General features: G+C 37.9%; 1 protein-coding gene across 3 annotated transcripts in view; it reads left to right on the top strand.

Annotated features, from left to right (window-relative positions):
- The window catches only part of Ptbp3 (polypyrimidine tract binding protein 3), an 81,413-nt gene that overhangs the window by 3,188 nt on the left and 65,388 nt on the right, over positions 1 to 12,837 (top strand). The gene's annotated exons all lie outside the window — the stretch shown is intronic.

Raw genomic sequence — 12,837 nt, 5'->3', positions numbered from 1 at the left:
CACAAAATTGTCTTTTGTTCTGTGTGATGATAATCTTTACTTTTAACTCCAAAATTAAGTAGACCCGTGGCTAATTTTGGATTTTATGTACCTTTCAGGAGGAACTATAGTAAAATTAAAAAAAAAAACATGTAAAGTTTAACTTAACTGTCAGGATTGTATTTTTTGTTTGGCTTTGTGGTTAAAATTATCCCAGACTCTGATTTATTTTTCTAATGAGTCTTTTTTTAAAAAAATCTTTTCGCCTTTAATCCCAGCACTCGGGAGGCAGAGGCAGGCGGATCTCTGTGAGTTCGAGACCAGCCTGGTCTACAGAGCTAGTTCCAGGACAGGCTCCAAAGCCACAGAGAAACCCTGTCTCGAAAAACCAAAAAAAAAAAAAAAAAAAAAAAATTAAAAAAATCTTTTGTAGTTGTACTTAGAAATAATAAAATAACAATGCCTGTTTTTTTGTGTGCCAACTGTGTGCCATGTGCTTTACATGTATTCTGAGGAATCATAACATTCCTTAAAGATAGGTCATTACTGTTCTGATTTTAGGGATGAAAAAGCAAGTTGAGGAAGTTTGTTCAAGATGTGATGTTCTGGTATTCAAATGCTTGTCTTCCCTTTCTGAAGATTTTTTCATTATACCTCATTGCTAACAACGAGGCCTCTATCTAAAAGGTGGCCATCTAGGAAACTCAATATTTTGTAGTAATGCTTTTTCTAAGTTACAAGTCTTTAGTTATACCAGAGTCCTCTCATTACTGTATTAAAAAAATACAAATCAAGTAAACAGTGCTCCTCAGTATGTGACTTTTACAATATAATTGTCTGGGAGCCGCAGAGATGGCTCAGCTGTTAAGAGTACTCACTGCTCTTGCAGATGCCCAGGTTCTGTTGACAGCACCTGTATGGTGACTCAACTCCTAACTCCAGGTGCACATGCATACCCAGGTGCATACACATACATGAAAATTTTAGAATAAATAAAATAATAAAAGATAACAGTCATAAAATTTCCTTTATTACTTTGGTATTTGATACTGATTTAGGAAATCTAGTTCTGTAGGCCACACAGTGCAGACTAGTGTAGAAAGTAGAATGAAGTACTTAACCTTGCATACATCTTAAATAAGCCAGGTTCATTTATATAGTTGTTTGATTACTTTCGAGTCTATTTTGTTAAAGCACAAATCCCGCCACTGTCGCACTGTTTCTGTACACTCTGCTAGCCAGTTCCATGTTTCTGTTTCTTTATACTTACTAGATCTGATGGTGGCGCTTACAGTTGTTACTTCTTAAAAAATAAGCAAGGCAAGAAGCAGCAGCATTTAGCATGGGATGTCTGAGCTGAGCATATTGGAAACTGTTGTACTGTCTTTTGGGTTTGGACAGAGTTGATCTGCTTTGGCAAGCTTTGTGTATATGTTTATGAATAGGAAATAAATGGAGGGAGTCTTTTCTGGAACTACCCCCTCCATACATATATTGTCTCATTTGAGAGTGATACTCAGATTCGAAATTAAGTCCTTAACTGTGTCTGAAGGTGCCTGTGGGAGAAGAGACATTTAAATAAATTGTTTTGGTCTTTAAAGATGTGATTTATGATTCTAGTTTTTTATCTGGCATATAAGTACAGCAGACATTTTAAAAAGTTATCACTTAAATGTTAAAGAATTATGCTTGAAGAACCCATGTTTTTATTATTGTGAAAACACATCCATAATAAAGGAAAGAAAATTTAAATGTTATGCCTAGGAACCAGATGTGAATATAGGGTATGGTTTTCTGTCTATGTTTTGAAGTGCTTTGAAAGCAACAACTCTAAAGAGATAATAAGCTGATTAGTTGATTCAACAGGCAGCCTGAATATGTGTGTGTGTTTTAAATATTCAATATTTATTTATTAAAATACTGTGATCATGCTATAAAATCATTCAATATATGTACCTATAGTGGCATTTCATTTGTATTTTAATAAATAAGACTTGCCTGAAGATCAGAAAAGTAAAACAGCTAACCACTGACTCTTACCTTGACCTTCTTTTGTTTTTAGAGATGGTTTCTCTGTGTAGCTTTGGCTGTCCTGGAACTGCCTTTGTAGACCAGGCTGGCTTTAAACTCATAGAGATCCACCGCCCAGTTGTTATTTGTACTTTTTGGCAGAATTGTTCTTCCTTTGATCTCACCAGAGAAGTTTAGTTTTTACCAAATAATGAACCATTAAGGCTTGCATTTCATGTAGAGTATATGAAAGATAAGCCGACTTTTGCTTCCTCTGTGTGCTGTCTGAATATAACACAATTAATGACTTTAGTTAGTAGTAAGGATGAAATTCGGGTTGTATTCCCTAAGTTTACTTTTCTGGATTAAAAAAAATATTTAAAATTATTTTAAAATTTATTTCATGTATGTGTTCTTCCTGTGCATGTTATGTATATGTTGCATGTATGTCTGGTGTCCATGGAGGTCAGAGAGGGCAGTCTGGAACTGAAGTCAGAATGATTGTGAGCTACTGGAGTCTGAACCTGAGTGCTCTCTCCAGCCTCCGGAAGTTATTTAGGTTTTGGAAAAGACAATTAAAAATATTGTTAAACATAAAATTATTTTAGCAAAGGGAAACTAGTTGGGTTTAGGATGCATCACAAAGGAAAACATTGCTGATGTTTCTTTACTATTCTATTTCCCAGTCTGATGTATTATAATCTCAAAAGATGGCTGATGCATGAATAATGTCGAATACTCTTAAGTGGAAGACATGTTTACATTGTCAGGTGTTTAGAATTCATATCATGGTATGTACTTGGATGTTCTTTGCAGGGTATTAATTTTTGTACCTTGGCCAGATTAAAAGATTACGTTTTTGAACTCAATCATGAAACATTTTTGTTTTTGGGTTGTTGAGACAGAATCTTGCTTGGTTAACCAAGCTGGACTTGAACCTTCTTCAGTTTCCCAATGGCTGGAGTCACAGGAATGCACTACCATGGCTGGCTATCTATGTGTGTGTATATGTCTATATAAAACACACACACACATAATTGAGAAGCGATAAGCAATGAGTTCTTATGAAGACACAATCTGGTGATATGACACACATTTCAAGGATTTTATTATACCACATAAATCAGTGTCAGCATTGTAGGTAATTGCTTTTTTGCGTGCCAAAGTACATTTTAAATTTCCAGCTTGTGCTTCATTAGTACTAGCTGGCTAGTATTCAGAATCTTAAACCACATTTCCTGTATTCCTTGTTATTTTGTCTTCCATATTAACTGTCATAGTCCTTTTTAGGTGATCATCCTATCTTTAGTGGGTCATTGAGAATAGAAAAACACATGCTTAAGAAGGACTGTAAATGGCTTCCAATAGTTACCAAGCCTCCTATGTAGAAAAGAACAATATAGCAGAATGAAATTAATTTTGAGGGTCAGTTTTCTTCATGTTTGTCATTGGGGGCTCACAAGCAGCAGCCCATGAGCACGTCCTGCTTGCCCCGTTTCTGTAAGTAGTTTTATTGGAGCATAGCCATGCTTATTTGTTTCCATATTGCCTGTGGTTACTTTCACATTACAGTTGTAGAGCTAAGTAGTGGTCACAGTCTGCAAAGCATAATATATTCACCCTCTGGCCCTTCACAGGAAGTGTTTGCTTACTGATGTACATCACTCTTGGAAACGCAGAAGGCCTTGGCTGCAAGTTCTTACCCTTTAAAAATGAGGTGTCATTTATGTAGAGAGCTGTTCAGTAACCTTTGACAGTTTTAACACTTAACCAAAATGAGAGAATGCCGTTCTAAAACATCCCTGTTATCTCAGTTCAGACACAGTCTAGGCAACTGTTCTGATTTTATGATTTCTGTTAATGTGGATTGGTTTTACCTGTTTTTATATGAATAGATTCATAGAGCATAAACTTTATGGTTATGATAGTTTTTTATTTAGCAAAATGATTTTTCGACTTTATCTGTGTTGTTTAATAGTAGGAATTCTATGTGGCTGTCCATCTTCTTTTATCTGTATTTTATTGTGTCTTAAAATTTGTTCTCATGTTGGTGGGCACTTGAGTTCTTTCCAGTTTGGAAATATTGCCAATAAAGCTTCTGTGAATGGGTGTTTATGTGTTTAGCATACTGTTGTTTCTCTCTTCTGAGCCCAGGAATGAAAGTGCAGCTAAAAGGTGATGGGGCATGCATGTTTAACAAAAACTGTTTAATAGTGTTTGGATCTTGAATGTTCCCTAAAGGTCTGTATGTCAAAGGCTCACTCTGTGGGGTAGCATTTTGGGGAATTAATAGAGCCTACTAGGAAGGAGGTTCAGTCTCCTGAGAAGGTTTTAGGTTTCCATGAGATTGTGGGATGCTGGCACTTTCCTCTTTCCCATTACTTTCTGACCTTTAGGTGAACTGTTTGTCTATTATGCACACACTGCCATTTCTACCTTGCCTTCTCACTAGGGACCCAAAACAGTAGTACATCTGCTTGATCTTAGACCAGAACCTCCAGACTATCAACTGAACAAACTTCTCTTGTAAGTTAGTTGTCCCAGGTATTTCATTATAGTGATGGAAGCGCCTACTCATGAGCTGTTGAGCCATTTCCTAAAATGTCTGTACTTACACAGCCTGCTTTATATCAGAGGTCACATCTATGGCCATACTTCCTTGAATGTGCCTGATGGCCCAGTTTCGTCTATAGAGCTCAGGTTGTCTCTCATCCTTTGTAACCCTTGGTGCTGCTGGATTTTACTTTTAGGTGGCTCTAAAGGTCATAGCCGAATAATTAGTATCAGTAATATTTCATTATACTTGGAATTTTGTTATTGATTTGATAACTGTAGTGAAATTTATTAGTACCCTTTTATGTGCTATCTAGTGGTTAATTTTTTTTTAAGATTTTATATGAGTGTTTTGACTGTGTGCTTGATGCCTTGGAGGCCAGAAGAGGTCATCAGATTCTCTAGAACTAAAGTTGCAGAAAGTTATGAATCTTCATGTTGGTACTGGGAGTTGAACCCTAGAGTAACAAGTGGTCAGTCCTGGAGCCATCTTTCTAGGCCATCTGTTAAGTCTTCAATGTTTCATTTTATTCCTTTCTTTTCCGTCTCGTTCCCTCTTTCCCTTCCTTCCTTTCTCTGTATAGCCCTAGCTGTCCTGAAATTAGTTCTGTAGATCAGGCTGGCCTCTACCTGTCTCTGCCTCATGAGTGCTGGAATTAAAGATTTGTGCTGCCACCACCACCACCACTGGCTCTTCAGTGTTTCTTATAGACAAAATATAGCACAATTACTTATGTATGTGCCACAGCATCCGAGTAGAGGTCAGAAGTATCCTGCTGGAGCTGATCTCACCCTCCAACCTGTTAAAATTACGTTGCTTTTCCCCTTCTCTTTCTTCCCTCCAGCTCCTCCCATTTATTCCCTTTTGCTTTCTCTCAAATTCATGGGCTGTAATGTATTTTTTTCTTCGCCTTTTGGACATTTTGGTTTTGTCTCTCTTACTCATTTGAAATTGTCACATGTTATTGGGTGTTTTGGGTTTTTATTGTTTTTTTTTTCCACTCAGTATTTCAGTTTGGGAAATTTTATTGAAATATCCTTATCTCTTTAAGCTCTGCAGTACTGGGGCTAGGCGTGCAATCTATGACTGAACTTATACCCATAGCCTCTATTGAAATACTTTGAAGTTTATTGATTTATTTCTTCAGTAATACCTAGTTTACTAATGAACCCATCACAGATTTTATTTTGTCTGTGTATACACTGTGGCATACATGTCGGGGTCAGAGAACAATTTGTGAGAGCTCATTCTTTCCCTTCCATCATATGGGACCCAGAGATGAACTCAAGTCATCAGGTTTGGTAGTGTTTTTACTCCTGGGACCGTCTTACCAGCCAAAGATTTCTTTTTGTTTGTTTGTTTTTTAGAAGATGTATTTCTTTATTATGTATACAGTGTTTGCCTGCATGCCAGAAGAGGGTGCCAGATCTATTTACAGTTGGTTGTGTGGTTGTGAGTCACCATGTGGTTGCTGGGAATTGAACTCAGGACCTCTGCATGAGCAACCATTGCTTTTAACCTCTGTGCCATCTCTCCAGCCCTTTGTTTTTTGTTTGTTTGTTTTTTTGAGACAGGGTTTCCCAGTAGCTATGGAGCCAGTTCTGGAACTTGCTGTGTGGAACAGGCCGGCCTTGAACTCACAGAGATCTGCCTCCTGCCTAATCACCGCCAGGCTAAGATTTCATTTTTAATACAGTATGTATCAATCTTTACTTCTTTCCATCAGGGTCTTAGTCTTTGACCCTAGAACTTTCTGTGTGGACCAGGCTAGCCTCAACTTCACATAAATCTACTTAATTCTGCCTCCTAAGTGCTGGGATTGAGGGCATGTACCATTGTACCTGGTCAGTATTTTCTTCTAATATTTTATTTCTTTTAGAATTTACATATGTTTAAATTGTCTTTATTATATGTTTTCCACTTGTTTTTAGTAGAGAACCTTATAACATTGGTCATAGCTATTTGAAATCTTTTTTTCCGTTTTTTTTTTTTTTTCAGGATAGCCTGGCCTCGAACTCACAGAGATCCGCCTGCCTCTGCCTCCTAAGTGCTGGGATTAAAGGTATATGCCCACCACCAAGGGGTATTTGAAAACTTGTTATCTTAGTTTTAAAAAGTTTTGTCCTAACTGGACATGGTGGGGTGTGCCTTCAGTACCAGCACTGGGTTGGGCAGGGCGGGGTAGACAAGAGGGAAGTAGACCTCTTAAGTTTGATGCCAGCTACATCTACACAAAGAAACTCTTTGTCTCAAAAAAAATTTTTTTTTCTCATGATTCTGTTCAGGGGCTTAATACCTACCTGTGTTTATATTTGTTTACCTCTTAAGGTAACTTTTACTTTGTGGAAAGGCAAATATATCAGAAGAGAAATTAGAGGCAAAAAAAGTCATTGAGGTGACAAGTTCTATGCTGATCTGTCTAGGAATTGAGTTGGGTTTGGTATTTGCCTAACCAAAAGCTTCAGTTTTCCTGTTGTCCTTGTCTGAGTCTTTTTAGAGCCTGACCCTAAAGCTCTTTCAGCTGTAATCCGTTGCTGTGTAGCAGAGCCTGAGATGTAGGATCTTGAGAAGGGACACATTCGGAATGTCCTTAGTTTCAGCTTTTCATGGACCTCTTCTTGTTCTGTGCTGCCTTAAATTCCCCCACACCCCTGTAGTTAAGCCAGGAAGGCTTGCAGGGAATAGAATTTGAGGAACTGCCCTTTCTTCTTTGGATGGAGTAAAGATGTTTACACATTAGTGTAGGAATGCATTAGTCAGGGGTTTCTAAAGGAACCGAACGCATAGAATGAATACCTACACATGTATGTGTGTTTATTTGATTGGCTTAGAGACAATGGTCTGGGTAGTCCAGCAGTGGCTGTCTTTTGACAGAAAGGTGGAGAATCTGCCATTTGTTCAGACCAGAAGCCTGTGTGCCTCTGCAGTCCCTGTTGGTGCTTGTGCCTCTGCAGTCCCTGTTGGTGCTAGAGTTGGAGTGCATTACTACCTAGGAAGCTGCTGGTTTTCAGTCTCTGCTGCATTTAATACCGGCTAGAGTGACAAGACAGATGAACTTGCCACTAAGTGTGAAGGCAAGACTTAGATAGAAGAAAACTGCCTTTTTTTTTTTTTTGGCTCAGTTTAGGGTGTGTCTTCCTGCTTCAAATCAGATTAAGAAAAATCCTTTATAGGAGTGCCCAACAACTTGATTTTTATAAGTATTCAAGGGCTGGGTGTGGTGCCTCATGCACCTAGTACTTGGGAGGCAGAGACAGGAGGCTGAATTCAAGACCAATCTGGTCTACTTAGAGTTTTAGGTCAGCTAAGCCTACATTCTGAAATCCTGACTTAAAAGACAGCTGTGTGTCTGACTATGTAAAGGAAGATTTTCTCATTTATTTGTTGAAAAAATTTTCTAGACTGAATTATTAGGCACCATGGTTGAAGTCAATTTACCAAGTGTGAGTTGGGCTATTCTGCTCTATTTATCTGTGCTTATGTTAATATTACATGCTCCTAATATTAGCAGGTATGTAATATATCCTGAAATCATGTGGTGTAGATCCTCTAAACTGCTCCAACTGTTCTAGGATATTTAAATTTTATTTTAAAATTTACATTGAGCTTATTTTCTACAAATGGGGTTAGACTACCTGGGTAACCATATGGAAATAAATGTATCTAAGCTGCTTACAGGAGAATTTGAGACTTACTTTAGACCTAGCCATAAAACTAATGTATAATAATGCCTATGTATACACACATATATATACACACACCATACATATGCATACACTAATGTAAATTCCATTTTTTAAAATTGTAAATTTAAGGAAAAAATCATAAGAATAATTGAAATAACTTGTATACCCCTTAACTATTTAGTTAGCCTAAAATCAATTTATTACAATATGGGGTGTATGTGTGTCAAAGGACAACTTTGAGTCAGTTCTCTCCCTTTATGTGGGTTCTAGGAATGGAACTCAAGTGGGTCAGGCTTGAATCATTGATGGCTCTTGTCTTTACTTGCTGAGCCATCATCACCCCTCTTAGTGAACATTTTCCCATTTCCCCCATTCCGTGTCTGACTCTTAACTCTCTTAAGGTGATTGCTAGTCTTTTAAACTGTAAAGCAGCCATGTCATTTTTCTTTCACAGTCAGTAGGTTTTGGATAGATTCTTTATAGTTTATTCCTCAGCTTTCCCACCTGGGAGCTGAGCCAGGGCTTCAAATGCTAGGCAAATACTATACCACCAATGTAAGTTTTTGTTGTTGTTGCTTGTTTGTTTTGTTTTTAATTTTATTTTGAGACGAGCTCTGTTTAAGGTACTGAAAATGGCTTTGAAGTTTCACAGAAGTGATTAATTACATTATTTCTAAGTACCTTATAATTTCTTTTTTTTGTTTTTCTTTTTAACCCATGACTTATTTAGTACTTTTAAAATTCTAATTTCTAAATACAATCTATTCTTTTGTTACTACTTCTAACTCATTCCTTCTCTTTTTCTTGCTTTTCTCCCTTTTCCTTCCTTTGTCTTTCTTCCTCTCTACTGTGTAGCCCCAGCAGCCTGGAGCACAATCCTCTTGTTTCACCTTCCTGAGTGCAGGCCTTGTAGCACTGGAGCCTGCTTATTGCTTATTTGATCCCAGAAAAATAATCTCAGTAGATCCTTTGGATGAAATTGAGACTTCTTTAACAAACTAATACAGGAATTGGCAAACTGGGAACAAAGAGCTAAATAGAGCTCACTGTCATTTATTATTTTTATATGTTTTGCAAACTAAAATAGTTTTTATACATCTAAGAGCTAAAAAATAAGATTAATATTTCATAACAAGAGAAAAATAGGTGAATTTTAAATCTTAGTATCTACGTTTTACTGGACCAGAATGGCTCATTTCTGTGTTGTACATGGTTACCTTTTGTTCTTGCAGCAGCATAGCTGAATGGTTGGCCCAAGACTCTTTATTATCTGGCCCTTGACAGATAAGCTTACCAACCTGATACAATATCTGTGCTGCTCCACCTTCTTTGTGCAAGTGAGATAAATGCTCTCCCACTTAGTTAGAACTGAAGCCCAGAATGTCTGCTTTTGTAAATGTTTATTTCTAGCTAGGTGTCTGGTTCTATATTCAGTATCTGTTAGCACAGGTTATTGATATCATTTGTTTTCTCTTGATCTGTCTATGTATGTATGTGTCTACACACACACACACACACACACACACAGAGAGAGAGAGAGAGAATTTTTTTCTTTTTCTTCTAGACAGAGTTTTACTGTGTAGCCCTAACTATTGTGGAAGTGCCTTTGTAGAACAGGCTGGCCTCAAATTCACAGAAATCCTCCTGCCTCTGCCTCCCGAGTGCTGGGATTAAAGGAAGGCGTGCACCACCATGCTCGGGCCTCTTGTCTTATTTGTATGTTCAGCTTATTAGTCTCTAAGGATTTATTAAAAGTTTGATTTTCATCTTTCTGTTTTGTATTGGCATTGTTTTCTTTGTGTTGCGACTTTACTTTTTGATGGTAAGTGCTTTTACAAGATACTCATTATTTTTGTGTGTTGGTGAGTATGAACGTGTATGTGCCTATGTGTGAGAGTTTGTATCTTCATTAGTTCTTTTCTAGGTTGTGTTTATGTGTGTGTATGTGTGCTCCTGTGTGCATGAATTTTTGAGTGAAGGTGAGAGGTCTGTTGGATTTTTTTCCCCCAAGTTGCTTCCCACCATTCATTTATTCGTTCATTCTCCCTCTCTCTCTCTCTGTGTCTCTGTCTCTGTCTCTCTCTCTCTCTCTCTCTCTCTCTCTCTCTCTGTCTATGGTTTTTTGAGGCAGGGTTTCTCTGTGTAGTTCTGGAACTCGCTCACTCTGTAGACCTGGCTGGCCTCGAACTGGCTTTTGCCTCCCAAGTGTCCCTTATTTTTCAGTTTTAACTTTGTGTGTGTGTGTATTGTACCTGTGTGCTCACACTCACATGTGGAGGTCAGAGAATAACTGTGGAGTTCTTTTTAGGTTCCTACCTTTATGTGGAGTCTGGGGATGATAGAATGCAAACTGCCATGCTTGGGAGGCTAATACCTTTACCAGATGAGCTGTCTCACCAGCCCCACTTTGGCAGGGTCTCTCACTGAACCTGGAATTTACTGACTGTGCTATTGTGGTGGACTGGCCTGTCAGGAAGTCCTAAGGATTCTTCTGTTTCTACCTCTTCAGCAGAGGGACTATAGTAATGTGCTTTTTAAAAGAAATTACTTATCTATCTATCTATCTATCCATCTATCTATCTATTTTGCGTTTATCTATGTGCACTACTTGGATACTCATGGAGGCCAAAACTGGAAGGTTGAACTGCCTGCCATATGAGCACTGGAACTTGAACCCAGGACCTCTGAAAGAGCAACCTGTGCTCCTAACTGTGGAACCATCTCTCCAGTTCCCATTTCTGTCTTTCTTGAGTCACCTATTGCCTTTGGCTTTCTCTTTTGACTTGAATGATTTTTTTTTCCAACAAAATGAACATGTGTTTGTATGGCAGGTCTTCTGAGGCTTTGTATACTTGAGGGTTTTTTTTTTTTTAAGCAACAAAATTTATTTTAAAAGCATCCTTTCACTGAGTCTTTTGGTTCTTCAACCTTAGTCTGTAGCCATTTGTCTGTGTCACCCTCACATAAAGTGCTTGAAGTTGTCCTGCTTCCTTTGGGTTTTTTCTTTTAGCGTCTTAATTTCTGGAACCCATATATTCCTCTAGCTTTTGAAAATATCTATACAGTTAAATTTGAGCATGAGAGTAAGCCATTCATATTAATTTCATGCTATAGACCAAAGACCAGGTGCTCAGCTAGCAACATGAATATGAAAGACCACCACCCAAATAAGTTCTTTTATCATGAAATTGCAAAGTTCCCTGGATGAGGACGTGATTCTGAAGAATCCAGGAAGAAAGAAGTCAATTTTAAATAAGTGAAGGTCTGGTTAGACTGCCAGTTGGACTGGAAACTTAGCAGCCACGTTACATACTCCATGAAAACAGTAACACCTTATAATTTTCTTGAGAAATAATTTAACCCAATACTGTAAGTCAGATGATCCTGTTTATATGTGTGGAGTTCTCACATTGGCACTGGCGTAGAAACTTGGCTGTGTTGACGTTAGGGATGTGCCTAAACAAGATGAAAAAGCAAACTAAGAACAAGGAGAAAAAGGTTTTAAAAAAATGTTGAGCCATCCCAGAAGAGCAGAGAAAAGACGTAGGTAGACATCTGTCCAGAATGCTTAGAAAGCCATCACTCTAGACTTGTGCAAGGAGATCCTGGTGGAATGAATACTGTTTTGAAACAAAAATTGGTATGATATAGGATAAGATTATAAACAAAACCAAAAGTAAAGTCTTTAAAGATGTCATGGAAATCCAAACAATTGGGGTAAGGAAATTGTGGTTGTTAATGGACCATGTTACACTATGACACGATGTTGTGCAGTTAATGGGACTACAGTAGTGCATTTGACCTTAAATCTAGAAACTTTTTTGTTTGTTTTTGTTGTCATGTAGCTGTAAGATTGTGACATTGGACCACAGAATAGAAAATGAACTGTATCAGGACTGGGATTCCTTAATAATAATAATGAGAAACTTTTTTGTTTGTTTTTGTTGTCATGTAGCTGTAAGATTGTGACATTGGACCACAGAATAGAAAATGAACTGTATCAGGACTGGGATTCCTTAATAATAATAATGACATAGTTATAGAAGTGCTATTTCTTTTTCTTTTGTTTTTCGAGACAGGGTTTCTCTGTGGTTTTGGAGCCTGTCCTGGAACTAGCTCTTGTGGACCAGGCTGGCCTCGAACTCACAGAGATCCACTTGCCTCTGCCTCCCAAGTGCTGGGATTAAAGGAGTGAGCCACCACCACCCAGCTAAAAGTGATATTTCTTGATTTTCGACTTTGAGTCACCCTTTAGTCACCATAGGAATGGGCAGAGCCCAGTATGCTATGATTGCAGGGCAGAATGTGACAATTATAATAAAAGGGATAGACTGGTGGAAAGGGGTGGGGAGATTGCTACCTTTAATAGCTTTCTCTTTCACAATGAGCATCAAGAAGTAATGTTGAATTGACAAATAAGCAATAAAGATATATATTAAAGTTAAGAGGTGGCTAGGTGTGGTAGGGCACACCTGTTACCCTATGATTTGGGAGGCAGAGGCAGGAGGATTGTCAATTTGAGAATTGCCAACCTGTGTAGAAAGTTCCACAGCAAGACCCTATGTGAAAAAAAAGTCTATTCCATGAAATACTTGAAGTCTTTCCAAA

Source organism: Microtus oregoni, unplaced genomic scaffold (genome assembly GCF_018167655.1).
Source record: "Microtus oregoni isolate MIOR12 unplaced genomic scaffold, Mior012 000008F_ref0000371, whole genome shotgun sequence".
Taxonomy (NCBI): Eukaryota; Metazoa; Chordata; class Mammalia; order Rodentia; family Cricetidae; genus Microtus; species Microtus oregoni.
Note: the sequence above shows the minus strand (reverse complement) of the source record. Positions and strands in the feature narration are given on the sequence as shown.